The sequence below is a fragment of the Triturus cristatus genome, chromosome 2_2 (genome assembly GCF_964204655.1).
Source record: "Triturus cristatus chromosome 2_2, aTriCri1.1, whole genome shotgun sequence".
NCBI lineage: Eukaryota > Metazoa > Chordata > Amphibia > Caudata > Salamandridae > Triturus > Triturus cristatus.
In genome coordinates, this window is record NC_140582.1 from 406,541,085 (window position 1) to 406,564,604 (window position 23,520).

Consider the following 23,520-nt stretch of genomic DNA (forward strand, 5'->3'; position numbering starts at 1 on the left):
CTTGCGGTGTAAAAAATGCGTTGTAACGGCATGCGGTGTAAAAGCATGCGTTGTAACGTCATACATCCAGAAAATAGCAGACCCAGATAAGGGAAAGTGCAAGTGCTTTTTAGAATGTTTTGACCTATCGCAATCTTTGAGATTTTATAATTTTTAGGGCCGCAGGTCATTATAAAGGATTTGCTAAAATTAGTGCACAAACCTAAGTCAGACATATAATTGACAAATCCCGATATTAAGATGCGCAAGGCATTCGGGGTGCGGCCCATAAGGACCGCATCATCCGCGTAGAGTAACGCCGGGATAGGTTTCTTGTTGATAATTGGCACATCTTTTGTCAAGTTACATAAAGAATGGGTTAGTTCATTGATGTATAGTATAAAAAGCAAAGGGGCCAAGACGCAGCCCTGTCTCACCCCCTTGCCGATTAAAATCTCGTTTGAAACCTCACCATCATTGTTTATTCGAACTCTGGCTTTCAAATTGCGATGGAGGTTGGCTAAAAAATGGACTAAGGATTCGTCTAAACCATAATTTAGAAGAATGGACCATAAGCGGGAGCGGTTGACAAAATCGAATGCTGAGCTTAAGTCCATAAAACCAAAATACAAAGGGGATTGTTTAGCTCTCGTGTATTTGGCCATTATAAGGTTAAGGTTCAGGCATTGTTCCACCGTGCCAAGCTTGCTCCTAAAGCCTAGCTGGCAACGGTGGATAATAGAGTTTTCATCTGCCCAGGTACTAATTTTATCAAATAGAACCCTACCGAGGACCTTCAGGGTGTTATCGATCAAAGATATTGGTCGATAACACCCCGGGTCCAACCTATTTCCCTTTTTAAAAATAGGTACAATAGTACTACTAGACCATGTCGGGGGGATGGATTTCTTACTCAAATTATTAAAAAGGTTACAGAGTAAGGGGGCCCAAAAACTTGTATTCGATTTAATCTGGTCGATGGACAGGCCATCCGGACCAGGAGCCTTATTGCCAGCACTATTGGCAATAGCTTCCTCCACCTCCTCTAGTGTTATGACTATGGTACTGTCTGGGAAATTATCCTCAATAGGGTCTCCAACTGCAGCATAAAGCTTTGAGAAATGGATAACCCAAGAGTCTCCTGTAATGTTGCAGTTTATCGGGGTAATATTACTTCCCAGGGCTCTCAAATTCTTTACATCTCTCCAGAACCCAGTTGAATCTTTTAGGGCAGCAGTTTTAGTAAGATTGTCCCAATGGCTTGTTAAAACCTCCTCAGTTCTAACTTTTAATGCATATTTGTATTTGGAACGTAGTGATCTGACAAGGGACACGTCTCTGGGTTTGGCTTCCAAGGCCTTTCTGAGTTCTCTATTGGCCCTCGAACAATTGTTGTTAAACCATCTTTGATTATTTATATTCTGTTCTTTTAATGGTCTGGAGATTGCCCTTTTTATAACTGTGCATAAATCACAGAAGGACTTAATTATATCGGAGCCACCAGGTGTTAAACAGTTAGAGATCAACGAAGGATTGTTCCTGATCACATTAGTTAGGATCTCTCGATTGTCAATCCCTCTCCAAACAATCCTAAGCCTATCTGTGGATGCAGTAATGTTTTGGGCTCCAACCTCATATGGACCTGCAGGTTTTTTAGTAGATTTAAGATGGATTACTATTGGCAAATGATCACTATATGAACTGCTAACAACCTCAGATTTAAGTAGGACTTCACTAAGGAGGGAGGAGGTAAACATATAATCAATCGTGGTTGAGCTACCACGGCCAATATAAGTAGGAGCCGGTACCTTTCCCTCGGAGGTTCCACTATGGCCCATAACATCGTCTAGATCCCTACTATGTAATAGGTCCAGTAATTCAGAACCTCGTCTACAGGGCGGAGATATAGAATAAATGTGGGCATTAAAGTCTCCGCCGACACAATTGCCATCAAATTGGCCAAACTTTTCTCCATTCGCAACTTCATCAATAAAATTAAACAATTCTAAAAAAGTGGGATTAGGATGGTTAACGAAATCATTATTATAAAAGTTTATAAAACAGATCTTTAACCTTGCAACATATTTCACGGCTATCAGGTGTTTACTAACCACATTTAAAGGTTCAATTTTCACATCCTTAGAAATTTTTGCCCAGATAGATAGACCGCCACTTGGTCGCCCCAAAGCAGGAGATGGTACAATGAGATTATGACAAAAGAAACCATCCAGTAATTGAGCGCATGTGCACCAAGTTTCTTGCAACATTACCACATCAAAATTACTTATCCAAGTGACCCATTCTTTGATTTTCATCTTGCCTGGAAGCCCAGCAATATTCCAACTGATGATACTTAAGGAATCATTCGATGGTATAGTGGTGGAAGAAGGAGGGGCAATGGGGGGATCTGGGCATACTACATGTGATGGTTCTAATCTATCTGGACGGGGTTTATAAAAACAAGTTTTGTTTGGTCATCCCTGTATGTTTTTTTAAAGTGGAACTGGATCTTTTAGTCTAATATATGTCAGGTATACATTGTTGCTACTTTTTAACATTGCTATTATTATTGTTGTTATTATTATTGTTATTATTGTGTTTGGTATTTTGGTATGTTTATGATAGCTCTCACAGAGAGCCATTATAGACTTTACAATTTTAAATTCAGACGTAGCCACAGTAGGGAACAAAAGTTGTTTATTTCCATTGTATTGTTTACTGAACTCTTTGTTTCTGAAAGAAAGCATGTTACTCTCTCCTACTGAAGTTTCCTATGCTGCTTTTTTTATGAGTGACTGCAGTGATTGCAGAACACTGTGGCTGGATATTTGGCTAGGTGCACATATAAACTGTGCTATTTCTCTTTTTGAATGGAGAGAGACCCATGTCTGGCTATTTCTCTTTGTGAATGGAGAGAGACCCAAGTCTGGCATATTGTATCATCTTTAGAACTAATGTAAATCGCTGGAATCATTCAAATAAAAAGAATTACACAAGAATGTATTTTCTTCTGTTTATTTAAAATTAGCATTTGCGGCACCATTTTATGTATGGCCGCCATTTTAAGTCATAATCAAAACTAATCTTTTGCCATTTCTGGGAAACGGCCTTCCCTAGGTTCTGTTTCTTCAGATCTGAGTTCTGCTACACTAATGAATACACTGTTCTTATTAGCGCATACCTTTCATGTTAGATGTAGGCCTTCTCCCAGTTGTCTAATGGTGGGCACAGGCAGAATGACCTTGAACCGCTGATAATGTGTGCCCGGCCCCAGTATCGAAACTTACTCCTTTGTAATTTACTGCCCAGCTGCACTATTTGGGAAATTCCATGGTGGGCGTGCTTCCCCTGGTTCTGAAATGTACATAATGTATTGTTATGCTTGCTGATGTCAATCCCTCTGCAGCACTCCTAAGCGACTATGCAGACCGGGCTCCACTCAGAGTGTGTTTAAATAAACAAGTATTGATTTGCATCCTCTACTGTCTGACCGACTCTTCATTTGGCATGGCAGGCTGAGAGGTGGTCATGAGAGACCTGGTTGACCCTATTTGGGCTATTTCCTTCAGTTGGTTCCCAAACAGGGACTCCTTCGGGTGAGTGACCCATCCCCTTCTGCGGACGGGTGAGGTCGAGGGCATAGTCGGGTCAGACAGACGGACTAGGGATCCCTGCATGAAGAGTTCCTGACACTCGCAGCTCCCCTTCTGTCCTTCCGGACGGTGCCTCGCCCAATAGTCATCCTGACTGGAGTCCTGAAAGGCACAACTCTTGGATCTGACCGTTTGGTCTGAAGAGCCGGCAGTGGAGAATTAACTTGTTTTGCCCTGCACATATCAGGTGAGGTTTTTTTGGGGTTCTTTGTGGATATTGTACCTTTTTGGTTTGTATTTGGTATGGTCTAAGGACCGTCTTTTGGATAAAAACAAGTGCAATTATTTTGCCAGGCATAAAATAGTGAACTTGTTTTCTTTTGAGAATGCCTGGAATTAGTAAACTGTTTTCCTTGTGCTGTCATTGTTGTTCTACTGATGCTTGATTAGAAGAAAGTCAGCCGGTGCCTCCATGTATGTGAAGCATAGTCTTGGGCCTATTATGTTTAGTACATTGTGGCACAAATATACGAGGGACAATGGCGAGTTGCAGAGGCCACTGACAGGTAGTTTTTATGAACAGAAGATTGAGTATTTACAGGAACAGGTGTTTAAGAGACGAAGTAGGCAGTCCATGTTTGATTCTCTTAGGACATGGCAGAAAGCAGCTAGACAGAAGCGATTGAAGGCAGAGAAGGAAGCTTGGAAGGGGAGAATGCAGACACTGACCCAGAAAGCAGTTGCTTATGATAGGAAGAAACAAGAAAAAAATGTTGAACATGAAAATAGAAGGTTTCAATTACAAATTGATAAATCATATGTGATTCAGGAAGAAGATAATGTTTTTTGTGGAAGAGTTGCTAGACACCCGACCCCCGCCTTCATATGCCCCATAGAGAATATACCCCACTGTTCCATTGCCCTCACAGCCACTAGTTACAGTTGCCCCCACTGTCTCTGTCCCTGTATCTACTGCAGTAGTTTCAACTCCTCCTCTTCCTTCTGTTTCTTCATCGTCTGTGGTGACTGTGACTGTTGGTACCCCTGCCACACCTATTGTCTCAGCGTCCCTCTTGCCTGCTCTTTCTCCTGTGATGCAACCATCAGCGACGTTGGTGTCTGTTACTTCTGTTGCTTCTCCCATCATGGTTTTTCATCCTCTGACATTAGTAAGTAGCGGGACAGTGATGCGTGGATTTGAGGATAGGGATTGGACCAGATATAAAGAGCGCATGGGACCGCAAGTGCAATCTCATGTGGGAGAAGACGAGAAACAGTTAATAGCTAATCAGGCTGCACAGTGGGCCCGTAATCCTATTTATAGTGTAGAGGATGTTTGGGTGACTATGAGAGATTTTGAGTTCTTCATATAGAAGCATACCCTTAAACACATGTGCGCAACAATAATTGGTCTTTGGCAACAGTATTTCGAAGCGGAAGTGCCTAAACTTTTATATGATATTAGAGATCGGGTGTATATTAGTGAAATGGGGCCAGAAGAAGATTTTGTCTAAATTTACAACAATACCAGCTTAAAGGGGAAGACTACACGAGAAAAGACCCAGGTCAGTGTCCCAGTTTCTGATGCAGGAGGTTCATCCTATATATCATCCAGAGATACTGCGATTAACGGATGGCCGCGGTAATGTTACCAGGGTGAGAGAGGCGGCCCATTTCCAGGAACAATGGGTCTATGGAAAAAAAGAGTGGAAAAGAAGCGAAGTTTTGTCTCTTAAGACTCATTTGCCTGATCATAGGAAAAATCCTACTACATACTATAAGGAATTGACTGAAGCTGCCTCTTCTACTATAATGGCTCTTGCTGATATTGAGATATTTTTTGGTCTGTTGATTCCAGTTGATATTTGGAGACAGATGCATACCCAGGATCATGTTGTGGAGTTAGGAGGTACATGGAATCGAATTCAAACATGAGATCAGGAAAGGAAGAAAGGAGATAAGCCCCGAGTTGAGATCCTTGCACTGCCTGGTCGCATTATTACATACATGTACTCTCTTATTCCGCAGAGAAATGTAGATTGGGATAAATTGTCAGCTTGCAGACTGAAGAAAGATGAGAGCGTTTTTTGATTTGTTCACTCGGTTTGAAGACACGTTTTTGGATTACAGTGGGCAGGATTTGTCCATTGAGAGAGGTGTTCGGTTGTTTGTTACTAGATTTGTTTCTAATTTGCTTTCTGAAATAGGGACTCGATTGCAGGCTTCCGAAAGCACCTGGTCCACTTCTTCCCCTTCTGTTATTTTGAATATGGCACAGTATTATGAACACAGGGATAGTGAGGAAAAGGAGCGGACAGAGACAAAGCATAAGGATTTGAAGACATAGGTGTTATAACAGCAGGCTTTTAGAGGAAATGGTAGAGGACGTGGTGGTCCTGCCCGACAGCTTCCGGGCACAAGTAGGCATCCCAATACTATGCCTTTGGGGCCGAATCAGTTTGCATACTGTCAGGAGGAGGGACATTGGCATTGCGAGTGTTCTGTGCTTTTACAGAAGGTGGCGGTCCCTAGAGGACGAGGTTCTCGTGGACAGGTTCATGGGGCTGGTGGGGCTGATAGGGCTCAGAACGCTGCAGCCTCACAGGGTCATTCTGATAATAATTATTTTGATGACCCTTGGGATGGACAGTACTACCATGATGACTATGATATGGACGAAGTGACAGGAATTTCTTATAGGCAGGACAGTCAGGGACAGAGTGGGGGACCAGTTCAAATACCTGTAGACAAGCGTGGTCCTTTGTAACAGCGGGACTGCAAGGTCCGACTAAGGAATTTTTGGTGGACACAGGTGCAATGATAAGTTCTGTTTCTCAAAGCACGGTCCTTTCACGGTGGATTCGCCATTCCTGTTGACATCTAATTGTGGTGAAAATTTGATGGGTTTGGATTTGTTAAAGAAATTGCATGCTTCGATTTAAGGTTCTCCGGCAGCTGTCTATATGACAATGGGTCCAGATGTAGTGCGCGCTAAACAGTGTTTGTCCAAAGATGCGCCCCTTCCTGTTAAATAGACGTTCCACCCACTTTGAGGGCGACAGGTGATACAGATGTGGGACTGTTGCAGATAGCCCCAATTTCGATACAGGTTAAGGATGATGCTATTTTGCCCCATATTCCTCAGTTTAAGATACCACAGGCAGGGGAGCGAGCCTTATTGCAAATTATTCAGGATTTAATTAAGAAGGGAGTAGTTGAGGAGATATCTGCTAATATTTGCAATAGTCCCATTCTCCCCATTCTTAAACAGATACCTTTGGGTTCCTCAGATGATCATGAAAATGTTTACCATGTTGTGATTGATTTGAGCGGAGTTAATAAAATAGAGGATCCCCAGTTTCCAGTGGTGCCTGACATTACTGCCCTTTTGACCATGATTCCTTCCCCTGCTAAATTCTTCTCCGTCATTGATTTGAAAAATGCATTCTTCAGTATTCCTATTCATCCAGAGAGCAGGTATCTGTTTGGGTTACATTAGTTGGTAGGAGCTTTAGATTCTGTTGTGCTCCTCGGGGGCATACCGAAAGTCCTAGTACTTACAGTCAGGCTTTACAGTCTCAATTGGATTCTCTTTCGTTTCCTCCAGGTAATGTATTGGTGCAGTATGTTGATGACCTTCTCATTGCCTCTGATACTGAGCAGAGTTGTAGAGATAGCACTGTTCAGCTGTTATTGCATTTGGCCAAAAATGAACATAACCTTTCTCTTTCTAAATTCCAGTATTGTCGACAGGAGGTCAGCTATTTAGGTCACCTACTGTTGAAGGAGGGTAGGAGGTTGACCCCAAAGTGTATTAGTACCATTGTTAAAATGCCTATCCAACAGACTCAGAAAGATGTGCGCGCTTTCATAGATATCACCTCCTACTGTCACCAGTGGATACCTAACTATTCCTTATTAATCAAACCCTTGCTTGCTCTAACCACTAAAGATGTGCATGAGCCCCTGCCTTGGACGCCTGAATGTCAGCAGTCTTTTGAGTATTTGAAATCTGAGCTTTGTTCAGCTCCAGTACTTTGCACCCCTGACTATACTAAATTGTTTGTATTGTTCATCCATGAGATGGCTGGTTGCACGCTCTCTGTTTTAACACAAAAATTGGGAGAAAAGAAACAGCGGTGTGCTCATTTCTCTGCTGTTCTTGATCCTGTCGCAAGAGCCCTCCCGAGCTGTTTAACAGCGGTCGTGGTTGTGGCCATCTCGATAAGACAATCGTCTGGACTCGTACTTGATACTGATCTCACAGTCATGGTACCTCATGCTGTGGATACTCTTTTGAACAACACAAAGACACAACACCTCACCAGTGCGCGTCTAACCAATCACGAATTAACATTGTTTGCCAAACACATCACGATTAAAAGATGTGCCACTCTGAATCCTGCCATGTTACTGCCCCTCCCTTCTGAGACTGATGAAGTCGACAAACATGACAGCATCTTCAGGATGGAGGAAGAGATGAAAGAACGGGTAGACTTGACTGATGTTCACTTATCTAACCCACAAGGGGAACTATATGTCGATGGCTCTTGTTTTAAATTGCCAGATTGCACGACAACTGCTGTGTATGCTATAACCACGCTGCATACCGTAGTTGAGACATCCCAAGTCCCTTATTAGTAAGCTCAGGCTGCTGAGCTCGATGCCTTGATAAGAGCTTGTGAATTGAGTGAGGGACTGGTTGTAAATATTTATAATGACAGCCAGTACGCCTTCGGAGTTGCACACAACTTCGGCCGACTCTGGGCAGAGAGAGGGTTTCTCCCTTTATATGGCACAAAGATACAACATGGGCATCTTATATTGGGGCTTTTGCCCGTTTTGACACACTCTAAGAAATTGGCTATACTGAAGTGCAGAGCCCACCGGAAGGTTACTGATGATGTGAGAAGGGGTAATGCATTTGCAGAACAGATAGCTAAGGAAACAGCCCAGACTAAAATTAAAAGAATGTTCGTAGCAGGCCTCGCCAGGTGGGTGCCTAAAGTTACTATGTTTGAAGACACAGTTGAGAATGTGAAAGAGATACAAAGTGAAGCCACCATGGAAGGGTTAGCAGTGTGGCAGGAAAGCCCAGCGCAATTGAACGATGAGGGGTGTTGGATTGATAAGTCAGGAAAACAGGGATTAATGTTGCCAGAGGCAATGTTCTTCCTGTATTCACGATCGCTCATGGCCCAGCCCATATTAGTGCTAAGGGCATTTGCAAGTTATTGGACCCTGTATGGTAAAATGATAACATTTCAAAAACGGCTGCACATTTAGTCAAGTATTGTATGGTGTGCATGATGCACAATCCTGACAAAGGTACCCCTACACCGCCCAGTTATTTCGCACCACCAACTTTTCCTTTTGAGGTTCTCCAGATGTATTTCATCAAACAGGAGAGGTGCTACAATTTGAAATATGTTCCGGTGGTTGTTTGTGCCTTTAGTAGATGGGTTGAGGCTTATCCTACTAAAGATAATACAGCCTTTACGACTGCAAAGGTACTCCTGAAGGAGTTCTTTCCTTGTTCCGGCTTGCCCTGTTAGATCTGGAGTGATAAGGGAAGTAATTTCAATGCCAAGATGATTCAGATGATTTGTGTTGGGTTGTGTATTAAACAGAAATTCCATGCTGCCAATCATCTACAGTCAGCAGGTTTGGTTGGGAACTACAATGGTATGCACAAATTAAAATTGGCAAAAATTCAAGAGACCACAGGGTTACAGTGGCTGATGCTTTAGCATTAGCTATTTTATCAACTAGAACAACAGCTCATTCTAGAACAGGATTGTCACCGTACGAGGTTGTGTTTGGACGTCCAGCAAATGTCTGGGGCGTCCCGCACCTGCTGCGGGTCTCTGATACTGAGTAACCATTGTTGATAGATTTCCTTTGCCAGTTAACTGAAAATGTGTGTTCTATTCACCAACAGGGCTGAGAGTCCCTACCCATTATGCCAGAAGGGCCCGGACATGATATTCAGCCTGGGGAATACATACTTACCCGAAACCTCTAGCGGAAGAAGAGTTTGGAGCCGCGCTGGAAGGGACCGGAACAGGTCCTCTTATCAACACGTACTGCTGTCAAGGTTGCTGGCCATAAGAACTGGATCCACGCGACACACTGTCACAGGGTCCCTCTTCCTCTTCCCTATGATCAATGGGCAAAGGATGGTGTAGGGGACACAGAGTGTGAGACGGTACCCCGGTTTATCACCTTCAGTGACGCAAGGCTAACTTGGACCAAAACGGATGAGGAGAATGATAATGTGTTGTTCTTCCGGAGATTTGAGTTATACAGGAACCCCTTTTTGTGGACCTTTCTGTGCCTGAAGTCATTAGGTACAATTTGCGGACCCGGCTGAAAGACAGTGCACCAAAGGAGAAGTCAGATTAGGTACGGATGGACTGTGTAACTTAGGGTGTACTTTTCTACAGTACCAATGGAGTTTAGGGTGATGTGAGATTTGTGCACTGTTTGAAAATTGGACAGTATAGCTTAAAAGTATTCCCTTGAAAGGGGTAACCTTACCCTGATCAAAGTGGGAACCCAAGCTTAGGACAGAGCAAGCTCCGCCCCCGGTGCTCAACAGCGCCAACGTTTTTGATGGACAATAGGAGTCTGTACCAATGAGGCTCTGACAGACACTGGGAACTTGTAAAATCCCCTTGCTGGCATTTTGTACCCCCAGGTCCCACTATTTGCTATGCATACCTTTGGCAGAATGGTTGCTGACGAAAAGCAGCCAGTGATCCCCTTTGTTCATACGCGTACATTTTGGTCTACCAAAAAGAAAAAATTATGCATTGTTTTTGTGATTTTGCTGTTATTGATTCCAGGTGGGGTGTCCTGGATTTTGGAATGTGATCAAGATACACCGCTAAGTACAAAGAATAAGGATGCTTCACAGAGTCTGTTAATAGTCTATGAACAGCATATCAATTGTCAATTGTTAATTACACTTACACTCGACCCTCTGATTTTGTAGAAGTCCAAGGAGTGTTTGGGTTTGGTTATCCAGGTCCTTGTCTGTATCACAGAAAGCCTCGAGGCATGGGTTATCCAGGGTGTAACAACAACACTTACTGTGACAATTTCTATATAAAAAAACAGAATGTAACATTGGTGGCTTGGCATTACAAGGAGCTGACAGTTCCCCGGGAGGCTGGTTATTACCCTGCATGTTGTCCAATTATTAATTTTACTGATGTTATGCTATTGTAAATTGTTCAGGTACAATAGTGTGAAAGGGTACATATTCTATGGTAGATCCAAAGGACCCTAGAACTGTAGGGTGGAATCCTAGGTATGCTGCTGTAGATTATGATAGGACTATTTATGCACACCCAGGGTTTTTCTTTCTGTCTAATGGGACTTTTTCTAATATGCATAATGGCCCTTTAGATGGTGTTACCTTTAAGTGTTCCTTGTAAAAATGCAAAGCCCAAGATAAGATGGGTTAAAAGAACTCTTACCAAGGAGTTCTGTGAGGGAGTGACAGACCTTGAAGTTAATAATTATAGTAATGGCACAACTTTTGATCCTTTTCTCTATTTTTACCTTTGGTGGTACTGCTATGGCCAGGGGTGAAAGAGCTAGAGAATATTTTGGATGTAAGCTGCAGATACTGTCAAACTCTACAGTGGCTGCCTTACGTGACATCACCACCCAGTTGGAAAGTATGCAGATATATTTCGAACAGACTAAATATGCTGTTGACTTCATCTTAGCTTAGAGCAGTGGTGTGTGTGCAGTAGTAGGCCACCAGTGTGTAGTCAGGATCACTAATATGGAAAAGAATATTACCCAACATATTTTAGACATCCTGGAAAATGTTAAAGGAATGGAGAGTGGAAATTGGAGTTGGTCACTCTTTGGTAGTTGGGGTTGGATTCTTGAAAAGATGATTTATTTCATTGTAATTCTAGTTTCTTGCTGTTCTCTGGTCTAGTGTCTCCCCTTCTGTTACTCCTACTGTACCACTCTTCTCGCCCCTAAGAAGGTTTCAATTCATGATACGAATGCAACGATAATGATACAGAAGGAGGTGGATGACCTTATGAACATAGATGAGGGTATTTTTGAGAGTTCCTCACTCCTTATTGTTTCCCTTGCTGAAGCTGAAGACATGGAGTGCTCTTTAAAACGATTTTACATATGATTCTCTGTTTCATTTCCTTATATACTGTTTTTGCTATTTTTAGTCAAATGTTTTAGCTCATGCTAAAAGGAGGGTCTGTTAGAATGAAAAAATATGTATTTTCTTCTGTTCATGTAAAGTTAGCATTCAGGGCACCATTTTATGTACAGACGCCATTTTAAATCATAATCGAAACTAATCCTTTGCCATTTCTGAGAAACAGCCTTCCCTAGATTATGTTTCTTCAGAGCGGAATTTTGCTACACTAATGAATGCACTGTTTTTATTAGCGCATACCCTTCTTGTTAGATGTAGGCCTTCTCCCACTTGTGGCGGGCACAGGCAGAATGAACTTGAACAGCAGATAGTGTGTGCCTGGCCCCACAATGAATCGAAACTTACTCCTTTGTAATTTACTGCCCAGCTGCATCCGTTTGGAAAATTCCATGGTGGGCGTTCTTCCCCTGGTTCTGAAATGTACATAATGTATTGTTATGCTTGCTGATGTCAGTCCCTCTGCAGCACTCCTAAGCGACTGGGCAGACCGAGCTCCACTCTGAGTGTGTTTAATTAAATAAGTATTGGCTTGTATTCTCTACTGTCTGACCGACTCTTCATTTGGTATGGAAGGCTAAGAGATGGTTGTGAGTGACCCGGGTGACCCTATTTGGACCATTTCCTTCATTTGGCACCCGAACAGGGACTCCTTCGGGTGAGTGACCCATCCCCTTCTGAGGACGGGGGGTGGTCGAGGCCATCGTCGGGTCAGACGGACGGACCAGGGATCCCTGCACTTAGTGTTACTGACACTCGCAGCTACTCCGTCTGTCCTACCGGACAGTTCCTCGCCCAGTTGTCATCCCGACTGGAAATCTGAATGGCGAAACCCTTGGATATGAGTAATTCTCTAGTTTCTGCTTTATCTGTTTGCTTAGTTCCTTAATTAGCAAATAGCTATGAAAAAGACAGTTTTTGCTTATTTCATCACAAGTAATAAGGAAACATGTTTTTTCTGCTTCCATACGCAGAAGTGGCACACCAGTCCCAAATGAGCAAAGAACACTCAAACCAATTCTTGAGCTACCTTCTTAAATGTGACAACTTTTGTATTTGTCACAAAGCATTCAATTGAATTATCATTTTGTTAACTAAACTGATATACGTGTTTTTCATACATGTTTATTTTATATATAATGTGTACCATAGCTTGAATGGTAATAGAGAGCTTCACATAGCACATGTGGTACATACCCATCTGTGCTGATTTCATAAACACAGATAGCAGTTAAAAAAAGGTTACTGGAGGAAAACTTGGTTTCAGATAAAATATGTATACAGATTTACGCATAGATCATGGTGCAGACAAAAATGAGGGTGAAGGTTAGTTGTGGGGGAAGAAATAAAGGAGCCTAAAAGTCTAAAATCTGGAGACTTAGTCAGGAATTTGCAATAATTCGTTTTATGGATTGATCAATTTGTAAGTCTCTTCTATTCATTTGTAATTAAATATGTAATAATTTCAAGGCAATTGATGTATTTATATATTTAATGTACTCTTACACTGCTATATATAATGCTAATCGCGATAAGACTGTGGGGCTGATTCACCGAACTAATCGTAGATAAAATCCTAAACTTAATACTTTTAGTATTCACAGAAGGCACTTACGATTTTTCGTATTCACCGAAATCACTTACGACTCCTAACTTTATGTCCGCACTCGGGCCGGAATTTCCACACCCAGAGTGGAATTTCTGCATCAGGAGCGGAAGTTTCCGTTCCCGGACCGGAATCTCTGCGTCTGGGCCAGAATACCTGCATTTTGGCCGTATGAAAATTTTTCTCAATGCTAAATAGCTGTCCAAGTGTCTACCATCCCCCACCATGCATCAGCTGACACACTGCTGCCAAACAGCCAATCCCAACCTATTTGGGTTGTCCAGCCAAGATGTCAGGGCCAGATACCGTTTCCCTCCAGAAGTCAACTTGTAGATGGTATGTGATTGGGAGCAGAAACTTGACTCTGTGACCTGCAGCTCCCAGGCCATTCCAGCATATCTCAAGATACTTTCTGATCTCCATTTCTTTGCAACGGGGTCGTTCCAAAGGGTCACCAGTGACCTTGTGGGTATCTCTCAGGCAAGCCAGATGCAGTGCTTGCATCAGGTACTGAGCTGCATCAATGCAAGAGACACCGCCAGCACATACAAATGCCCCATACACTGGACATGAGACAAAGGGCAGCTAGAGATTTCTATCTCATTTCTGGCTTCCCACGTGTGCTGGATGCAATTGATTCTACCCATGTGGCTCATCAGCCACCCTGCTGCATTGCACACATCTTCTGAAACAGACACTAATGGCATTCCATCAATGTGCAGGGTGTCTGTGATGCCAGTGGAAGATTCATTGCTGTGCATGCAATGTTTCCAGGCAGTACTCATGACAGCTTTGCATTCCGCATGTCACCTCTTGCCCGGCGGATGGCTACGGGTGAATTTGGCAACATGTGGTAACTGGGTAAGTACCAAGCACTAAAAAGGAGGGATATGTGTAAATGAAATGTATGAATGCCACCTTACATTAACAACTATTGTACAATAAGAATCATCAAACAACATACACGTTGTCAACAGACACTGCATGTACCAAAGTATAGATCATGTTCTGTGCAAATTAAAAAGGGAAATGTAACCAATTGGCCTTTCTTCCCTCCACAGGAGATGCTGGGTATGCACTCTCCCCACAACTCCTCACACCTTACTGACATCCAACCACTGTACCTCAGCGTAGGTCCAATAAGGCACACATACGAACTCGAGCCATCATAGAGTGCACTTTTGCTCTGTTGAAGTAGCGATTCAGCCGTCTTGACCATACGGGGGGGTGCTGATGTACTCCCCTGAAGTCGTGTTCAAGATCATATTAGCCTGTTGTGTTTTGCACAATATAGCTTTAATGCATGGCTTACACATGCCTCTTGTACCTCAGATAGCTCTGAATCCGGGAAACTGGGCCATTGCACATAACAGAGGTCAGGGTATGCAAGTCCGTGATCAGCTGGTTGCCACGTTTTTCACATAAGCAAACTGTTGTGTCATGGACAAAATGTGGTTTGCAGTCCGTTGTCAATGATGAAAGTTGGATAATTACGAAACGGTCCAAAAAATCCATCCTGAGACTACTTTGCAAGCAACACTCACTGCATGTAAACCACAGCTGTTGACAGTAGTCAAAAGATTGACCGTGCATCCGGTCATGTGCCCATGTCACCAATCAGTGTAGTGGATGTCCCTAATCTATTGACTCAGAGGAAAAGAGGTACATGTTCTGAGAGACCTTCCCGGACCGTATGAGGATAGGCTTCAGAATCACAAAAGGGCCCAGCTATTGAATTGTCAGAGTTTTTGACCCCAACAGATTTGACTCCCCCACACATGATGGGCCCACAACGTGAGTGATTATGTTATGGGTGAAACTGGCACTTTGTGTCTGGGATACAAAGCACTGCTTCTCCCCAACTTTCCGTAACACAACAGACAACTCTTGTGATGTGTACTAAATATGTACTACATGTACCATAATGCAAAGGAGGAGAAAACTAAACTGAGGTTTGATGTTGTATCAGCACCCCCCCCCCCCCCTTGTCCCAGCTCTAATCGCATTAAATGGTCTGTTCTCCCTTTTGTTTCATGTCTATGATTTTCTCTTACACTGTCATTTCAGGTTTCTCTGCTACAGAACAACAGATTGTGGATGTATCAGAACGAATACAAAATGGCTGTTAACTACTTCCTGTGATGTATCTCCTGTCTCCCACTTCCTGTATATCATTTCCTGTATGAAATATTGGGCTCTGGTTCAATTTCGGAGATTACGGCCCAGAAACGTAATTTCCAGTTGCGGAGTGTGCACCTCACATGCTGACTGGATGCCTCACAACCAGAAATTATGTTATCAGGCTGTAATCTCAATCAAAATGGCTGGGGGTTGTGAGGAGAAAGCATCCCCTTTCAAAGAAAGGGAATTAGACATTTTCGCTGAGGGGTTGCTGACCAAATATCCTCAGCTATATGGGGGGCCAGAGGACCAGCTGAGTAATGCAACATGGGCCACACTCTGGGCCAACATTGGTGAGTTCTGCAGTGCATTGGGTGTTTACAACCGGAATGCGAGGGCATGCGACAAGCACTGGGAGGACCTAAAACGCTGGTCCTAGCACAAGCGAAGAGCTACTGGGCCAGTCTTCTTAGCACCATGTGCATCGTCCCCTCCTCTCGTCACTGAACAGGAGGGTCCTGCGTGCAGCTTAGCCGACCTTCCATGTTCAGCTGGAGGAGCATAAGCAGCAGAGACTTGGTAAGTGCATCATATGCAATATGTGTCTGGAAGTAAGATGTGAGTGAAGACAGAGCTGTACCATTGTGTGTCCCATGCCTCCATTCACCTATTCTGTATCTATGCAGCAGTCATCATGAAGCAAAAGGCTCACTGTAGCACATTGACTGTACAGGGCAGAGTGCATTCTGGGAGTTGTACTTTCATTATGACAACTGGGGAATTGAGCCACACACGTGCATTTGTACAGATATTTGCACTGCCAGCACGACTAACAGTGAACCAAGGGAATCATAACTGATGGGTGCATTGGATGAGGAATGGTACAGGCACTGTTCATTGTGTGTATGAGAGGTCAATGGCTATTGGATGCTGTGACTTGCATTGCATTCAGTGAGTTTGGGTTCTGATTGAATCAGATCATCATGTGCCATTAAGTCAAAACAGACTTTGAGATCCTTGCCTCACTCTTATGTGTTTCCAATTTTGCCAAGTGTGTCCACAGACACACATCTTATCTTCAGTGGCTTGTATGCCAATGCTTCATGTACAGGTAGCTGTAACAACGAGCCACTATTGTTCAGCATTGCACAGCACTACCTAATCAGTCTCCGAAGCCAATATGTGACACTGGATTGTCATCTTTTGTGAGAGAATATCAAAAGGTTAGACTCACAACTTAGCAAACCAAATAGCCCAGACCCTATATGGATGTGTGACCCCCAATCTGCATTTGTATTGTCTCATACAATGTTACACAGCAGATAACATTTGTCCAGACGTAAAAGTGCAGAGACTCCATATCACAGTCCCATTTCAATACCATCTGGACTCTCTTTGATCTTCTTTGGTAGACTGGGTTTGGAACCTGCTCATGTAGCAGTGACAGGATACACAGATCACAAAAATGCAAAAGTTGAGGGTTGGCCAGTACAGATGTGTAAGCCACCAAATACCTCATGAGATGTCCATGTCTGACTCAAATCAGGAGATGACAGTAAACATGCACGTTATTTAAGCTCATAAACACTGACAACTGTATAGTGTGATCAAAGGAGAACAAAGTCTGACCTTGGCTCATGTAGGTATGTGTCTTGTCCTGACGTGTACAACCACTACATAATGATTTGTCTTATATTTCAGTGGGCTCAGCTGGCCAAAAGGACCAACAGCCGGACACGGTTTGGAGCATAACATCTGTGGTGCACCGGCGGCTATGACCTCTTTCAACTAGTGAGAAAGAAGAGGATGAGGCGGGACCTTCGACATCAGGAGACAGGGGATTGTGCCCACCCACACTGAGCAGGAAGACACCTCTGGTGCTACAGACCGGGTGGGGTCTGAGGACAGAGAAGGGGGGGAGAACTGGATACCTCTAGCCACGGGGGGAATCTACTCTCCCCCGGACTTTTCACCAGTTACTTTTGGCAAGGTGTCCCCAGGGCAGGCCACTACACAACCTGGGCCTGCCATCAGCCCTACCCTAACTCTAGAAGACCTCATTCCATCAGGGCCTCCAGCTGCATATACTGTAACCAGTCCACCTCATCATAGCTGCCAGGTTAACACCAACACTGGCCCCAAACCTGAGGTACCACACCCCTCATGCTCAACCCAAACCCCTCCCTGTGTTTTTCCTCCTGTGGCTGTACCAGAAGACTTGATGTGGGCATGTGAGGGTCAGCCAGGCATGTCCTCGTGTATCACGCTGCAGATGTATCTAGAGCTCGCATGATGCAAGAGGAAACTGCCTGAGCTCTGGCCACCCTCACTGCCAGTGTCAATTCCCTGACTGCAGTCATGTTGTCTTTTGCATCCCAACATCACTCCCTCACCACCTTCAATGTCTTCCCCTGTCCGTTGCGCCACACTGTTTCCCCCATACTCCTCATGTGTCCCTACCCCGTGTGGTGCCTGGTACTGCACTGGCCAGCCAGGATCTCACATTGGACTCAGAGGATCTGGACATTGTGGTACTAGAGGATGACCAGAAGGACACTTGACCTGTTGGACAGAATTTTCTTTGTGTACAATTATTTACTTTTCCCAATGTAAATAGACTGGTTCCCCTGACGCTCCCTGACAGGTTATATTTATGTTGCCCCACCCCAATCCAAGTTCTCTTCTCCTTCTGTAGTAAGAACATAATTTGTTTTCCTTTCTCCCTTCCAAACGGACTGTTATTGTTTTTCTAATCACACCCTTTTTTTTACATAAAATCTTATTTTGAATCATACTTTCTCTGTTTTGTTTAACTTCATTATGAATGTCTAGAACAAAATATGGACATATATTTTGGGAGTCATCTGCTCTGCACATTATGGCTTGTTGCAAGGATGGGGTTACACTTGTACATGTGTCACACACACACATACATCCTCACATCTCTAGGCCACCAAAAGTGCTATACAGTTGCCTATCAGGACATGATATGCAACAAAGTCTTGACTTTTGAAAAAAATAATTTTTATTTACACATATTCTCACTGGTCAAAAGGTTTTTGGGATGTGATCAATGGGGATCATGCTTGTGACTTTGCAATTTCGGAGGTGAGGATTGCTGTGAGGGATCCTGTCTGGGTTGTCACCGAGGTGCAGGTGGGTGTTGTGCATCTGCCTGTACAGGGTGAAGTTCATGTGCAGGAGTGGATGGTGTATGTACAGTTGGTGTTTGTGCGTGGACAAGGACTGGTTGTGCAGGTGTTGGTAGTGCCTGTTCAGGGGGGTGGTGGTGGATTTACACGTGGTGTGAGTACCTGTTCAGGGTACGGTGGTGGGTGTATACCCTTGCTGTGGTCCTGTGCAGTTTGTGGTACAGGTATGTGGGTGTGATGTGCTGCAGGCAGATGTGATGGCTCCCCTCTGCATTGAGCGTGAAGGGAGACTGTGGATCACTTTCATCATGCCCTCCATCATCTTTATGGCCAAGGCATGGTGTCTTAAACTCTCTTCCCTTTGGATGGATATCATGTCTCTGATATTGTTGGACATGTCTTGCCAAGATCTATCCATCCTATCCGAAAAATGGGTCAGTCTGTCCACCACCTGAGGGATTTGGTGCATGTCCTGCAGGGCCTCAGACATGTCTGACAGGGTAGCCCCTTTGGCATGAATATCCTGCCTCACATCTGCCTGCTGTTTGAAGAAGCCCTGCTCCCACTGGCCACCATGGCCAGGTGCAGGCCCTCTCTGCAGGGGTCGGACATGGATGAGACCGGCAGGTCCAACAGCAGGGGTGGGGGTGTCAGATTGAAGCCTGTGGACAGGAGAATGATGCCCAGGGGATACCTGCACCACAACAGGGTTGATACTTTCTTCAGATGGTAGAGAGAATGATTGGGATACACTGTATAGGGAGGAGTTTGTACGGGAACCACCACGTCTGTCCTGGATGTGAGGTCTGTGAGAGAGTGATATCTGTGTTGGGGTGTGTGTGAGCTTTGGCTGGTTAGCTCTATGCTGGGGACAGGCAATCTTTTTTGTTGGAGGAGTTTGAGGCACTTTGCTGGGCATAGGGTTTGAGGCCTTGCAAAATGTGGGCGATGTGGGAAAACTTCTGTCCATGGCATCAGAATCTTCATCCTCTGAGAGGATGAACAGATAGTCACCATCATCGTCCAATCCTTCAGGTACTTCCGCCTCCTCCTCTTGCGCAGTACTTGCAGCCGACATTACTGCCTGGAGGAGCAGCGGATTTTCACTTTTGATTGCCCATCACGCAACACTGGTGGAAGGTCCATCCTCCTCATCATCATCATCACCTGGAACACAGAGGTTGCAACAGAATAAGTAATTGTCCTAGTATAAGATGTGGTGCAACACAAGGGTTGGTTCTACTGTACTTTGCATCAACAGATGACGCACATGTGACCTGGTTTGGTTACCCCTACAAGTGACAGCTCACACCACCGTACTGAGGTGTTAAATGGAGATGTACATTGCACACGCAAACTCACCAGCTCCAGCCACAGCTCTGTGTCCATTTGCGATCCCCCTGATGTCAACTGCTGAACCATGCTCCTCGTAGGTTTTGTTGACGAAGCCGTCCCCGATACAGCAGCTGTAGGGGGGGAAGTGACACCATTCTCAATCATCGGCATTACTAATTTACAAACAGGCACATGTCACACTTTATAAACATTGACGGCAGGTTCTATGCAGAAGGGAATTTTGACCTTTGCCATGATTTTGTAATCTATGATAGGGAAACCCTTCATGCCACAATTACCTGATGGACAAGTAAGAGAGGGTTTAACTGCTGCAGCCAGGAGGTCTTGCATTCCCCGGGATGGTGTTGTATGCTGCAGTGGTGTTATCCTGTCAGCAGCTGCGATGAGACATACATGTCCATATTTCAGTACACCAGATGGTAGCTATGAGCTAACATGTATATACCATTCTCAATGTCCGTTGATAGGATATTCCTGAACAATGTGCAGCATGTTTACCTCATGGACGTTACATGTGGGCCCCTGCTTCCATGCAGCATTTGCCCCAGCTGTCACCTCCAAACAGCACTGACATCAATGAGATGACACATCAACAGACAAACGTGTATGAGAAGGTTACTGATATTTGAAGGAAGGGGATAAATAATCAGGACGCCACCGAATTACATTGATTACACCTTCACCGTTAAGACTAACATGTCTCATGAGTATAATGTTGTCTGTTGACAATTCAAAAGGAGTGTACATCCACAGGCTGACTAGTTTCACATTTGCACATCAGTTCAAACATTGCATTGCAGAGTTCATATGTGAGATGTGCAATAGTCAGGTACATTTTGTGTGTCATTTGTTCTTCCCTACCCATGAAGTCACAAAGCTCATTTTGGAATGAGAGATCACACATTTGTTATATCCATCCTTTGAGTGTCCTCTGTTCCCATACTCCATTTCCAACATCATGGTAGAACTAAGCTGACAACGGATGATGTCTTGTACAACAGACATCCTAAACCTCCTATATTACACACTCACTTATATAGGTGAATACAGTAGAAGAGGAGACAAGCAGAATGCAACATTTGACTCGGATCGGACATTGTGGGTAAGTTGAGAAGCTTTGATGGTTGCCGCCTACACTGGATTTGCGTTGTGCTTTTCAGCAACCCATCCATCCATCACAAAAGTACACAACTGGCATCAGTGCGAGCCTCATCCACGCCAATTTTAATTTAGTTTTTCTATTGGAATTTTGCTAGGGAGTTTTCATATCATTGAATTACAATCCAGTTGTGTCTAGTACACTTCGTATGACACTATATACTATTTTATGTCCATTCTACACTCACTTGTCATACATTTTGTGTCATACTTTTATTATCCACCATGGTGTGATCTGGTATGTGGTTAAATGCCATATATAGCCATATTGTGATGCAGGACAACAGCGATGTAAAATACATGCAACATACAGCGGAGAATGAAGGCACATTTCATGAGAATTCAGGTTCATTATTCTTGGGTTGACTTACCATGGCCCCGCACCTGCCCAGTGTGTCATCCCTGACCAGATGTCACAGCCAACCATGTATCAGAAGTCATTGTGGGTCTTGGAATCTGAGAGGACAACATCATTGATAGATGTGTTTACAACTTAACATTTTTTGTTTTTACATGTGCTGCACTCAATTTTAGGCACAAGGGATAGGCACAAGCAGTGTGGGCGCTACCGTTGCAGAAGTGTGTAGCACTAATTATCATGAGTGTCACACATTCATTTTCTAATGGCACCACTGCCTATGACCAACTTCTATCAAATTGACACAACAACAATTCCTGAAGTAAGGTCCACTATTGTGTTTTGTTAAAGGCCAAAAAACATGCTATCCGATGATAACATATACAACCAGCTGTGTGGACTAGACAATTTCATGTGTAGAAAAATCTTTCTAAGTTGGACAGTGGACGCATTCGCAATACTCCTGACATTTGAATCTCACTTCTTGTTCATCATTGTTATATTTGTTAACATTGGATTTCTTGATTTAGTCTACAAAAACAATTACAATATACTGGAGGCTCCTTTTTGACTTGTTGTGGCACTCGATTCTAGGATTGAGTTCACAGTTCTGGAACTGTTGGTGGCATGCATGTAATGTTCAGATATCACAAAGGTATGATGAGCCTAGATATATTATATTTTGTCTTTCGTTATTCACAAATGTCATTTGCTAAAGGTACATATACTTTAAGAATTCTAATAGTTGTAAAGTTATATTTTCATCTCGGGTTACCTTTGAGATTCGGACACTATATGTCCATCTGTTGTCGGCTGACAATGTATGCATTTTGACCATCTCCTGATCAGTTTGACTTACCAGTTAGTGAGAGTGGTAGTCCTTGTTCTGTATGATGTTGTTTCCTCCCAGAAGATGCAGGGACCTCTGCTACTGTGGTTGTCTGTACTCTGGCTGAATGTGTCAATAGGTGGGAAGAGAGAAAAGTCACCAAATAGAAAATGTACATGTGAAACTTGTAAGACGTTTCCTCATATCTTCTCCATACTAACAGTATTGTGAAGTACTGCCACAGCGGGTGCAGGTAGGAGCAGTGGGTAGTTGGGGATGTAATGGCATGGCAGGGTGGGAAATAGACAATGGAATATGGGTATGAAATGTTTTAAAATAAGGATTCTCCCACCTTCTGCTTTTTGATTTAGGCAGGCATAAGGTGAATTACGTTTAGGATAATTTGTATTTATTTTCCCTACTCCGTTGTCTGTTGATTTTCCTCTGCACCGCACCCCCACTTACATTCTTGACTGACCCAGCCGCGACTTCATAAGTGGAAGGGGCACTTTGATAATTGCTACTTAACAGTGTTAGGTATATAGGCAGCAGTACTGGGCCCATGTTTTAAATAGTGGGAAAGGGATTTGCCATTTCTAATACAAAGGATTCTGGGACTTCTGGTGCAACATACAGATGGAAACACATGAGCCTCTGACTGGCTATATTCTTATATAAACTTTTGACAACTTCCTTACTCACAGTAGCAGTGCAACACAGACAGTCATTTTGTATACTTGTTCTTGTCATCCCATTTACCTGGTACCACGTTGCAGACATCACTCACAGGCAGCCCATGGAGCATGTGGGTGTGGATTGTAGTGAGGACATCCTCCTCAAGTGGGGTGAGATGTAGGTGGGTGCCAGATTGTGGGGCAGGGAGAATCCTATTCAACTCAATCCTGGGGTCCTTCTTCTTCCTTGCCTTTTCATCCTGCCACTTCTTCTTGATGTCCCTGACTGTGTACACAGCCTCCCCCAATGCTGTGACAGCAGTGGCTAAATGCTGCCATAGAGCTGCCTTCTGTGTGCCACTGGTGCAGTAAGGTGGGAGACCATATAGGCGTTTGTGGTGCCTCACAATGAATTCCACAATCATGGTGGTCTCCTCAGTTGTGAAGTTCTTCTTCCTCCTAATGATTTGGTACATTTTCCTGTAGCGATG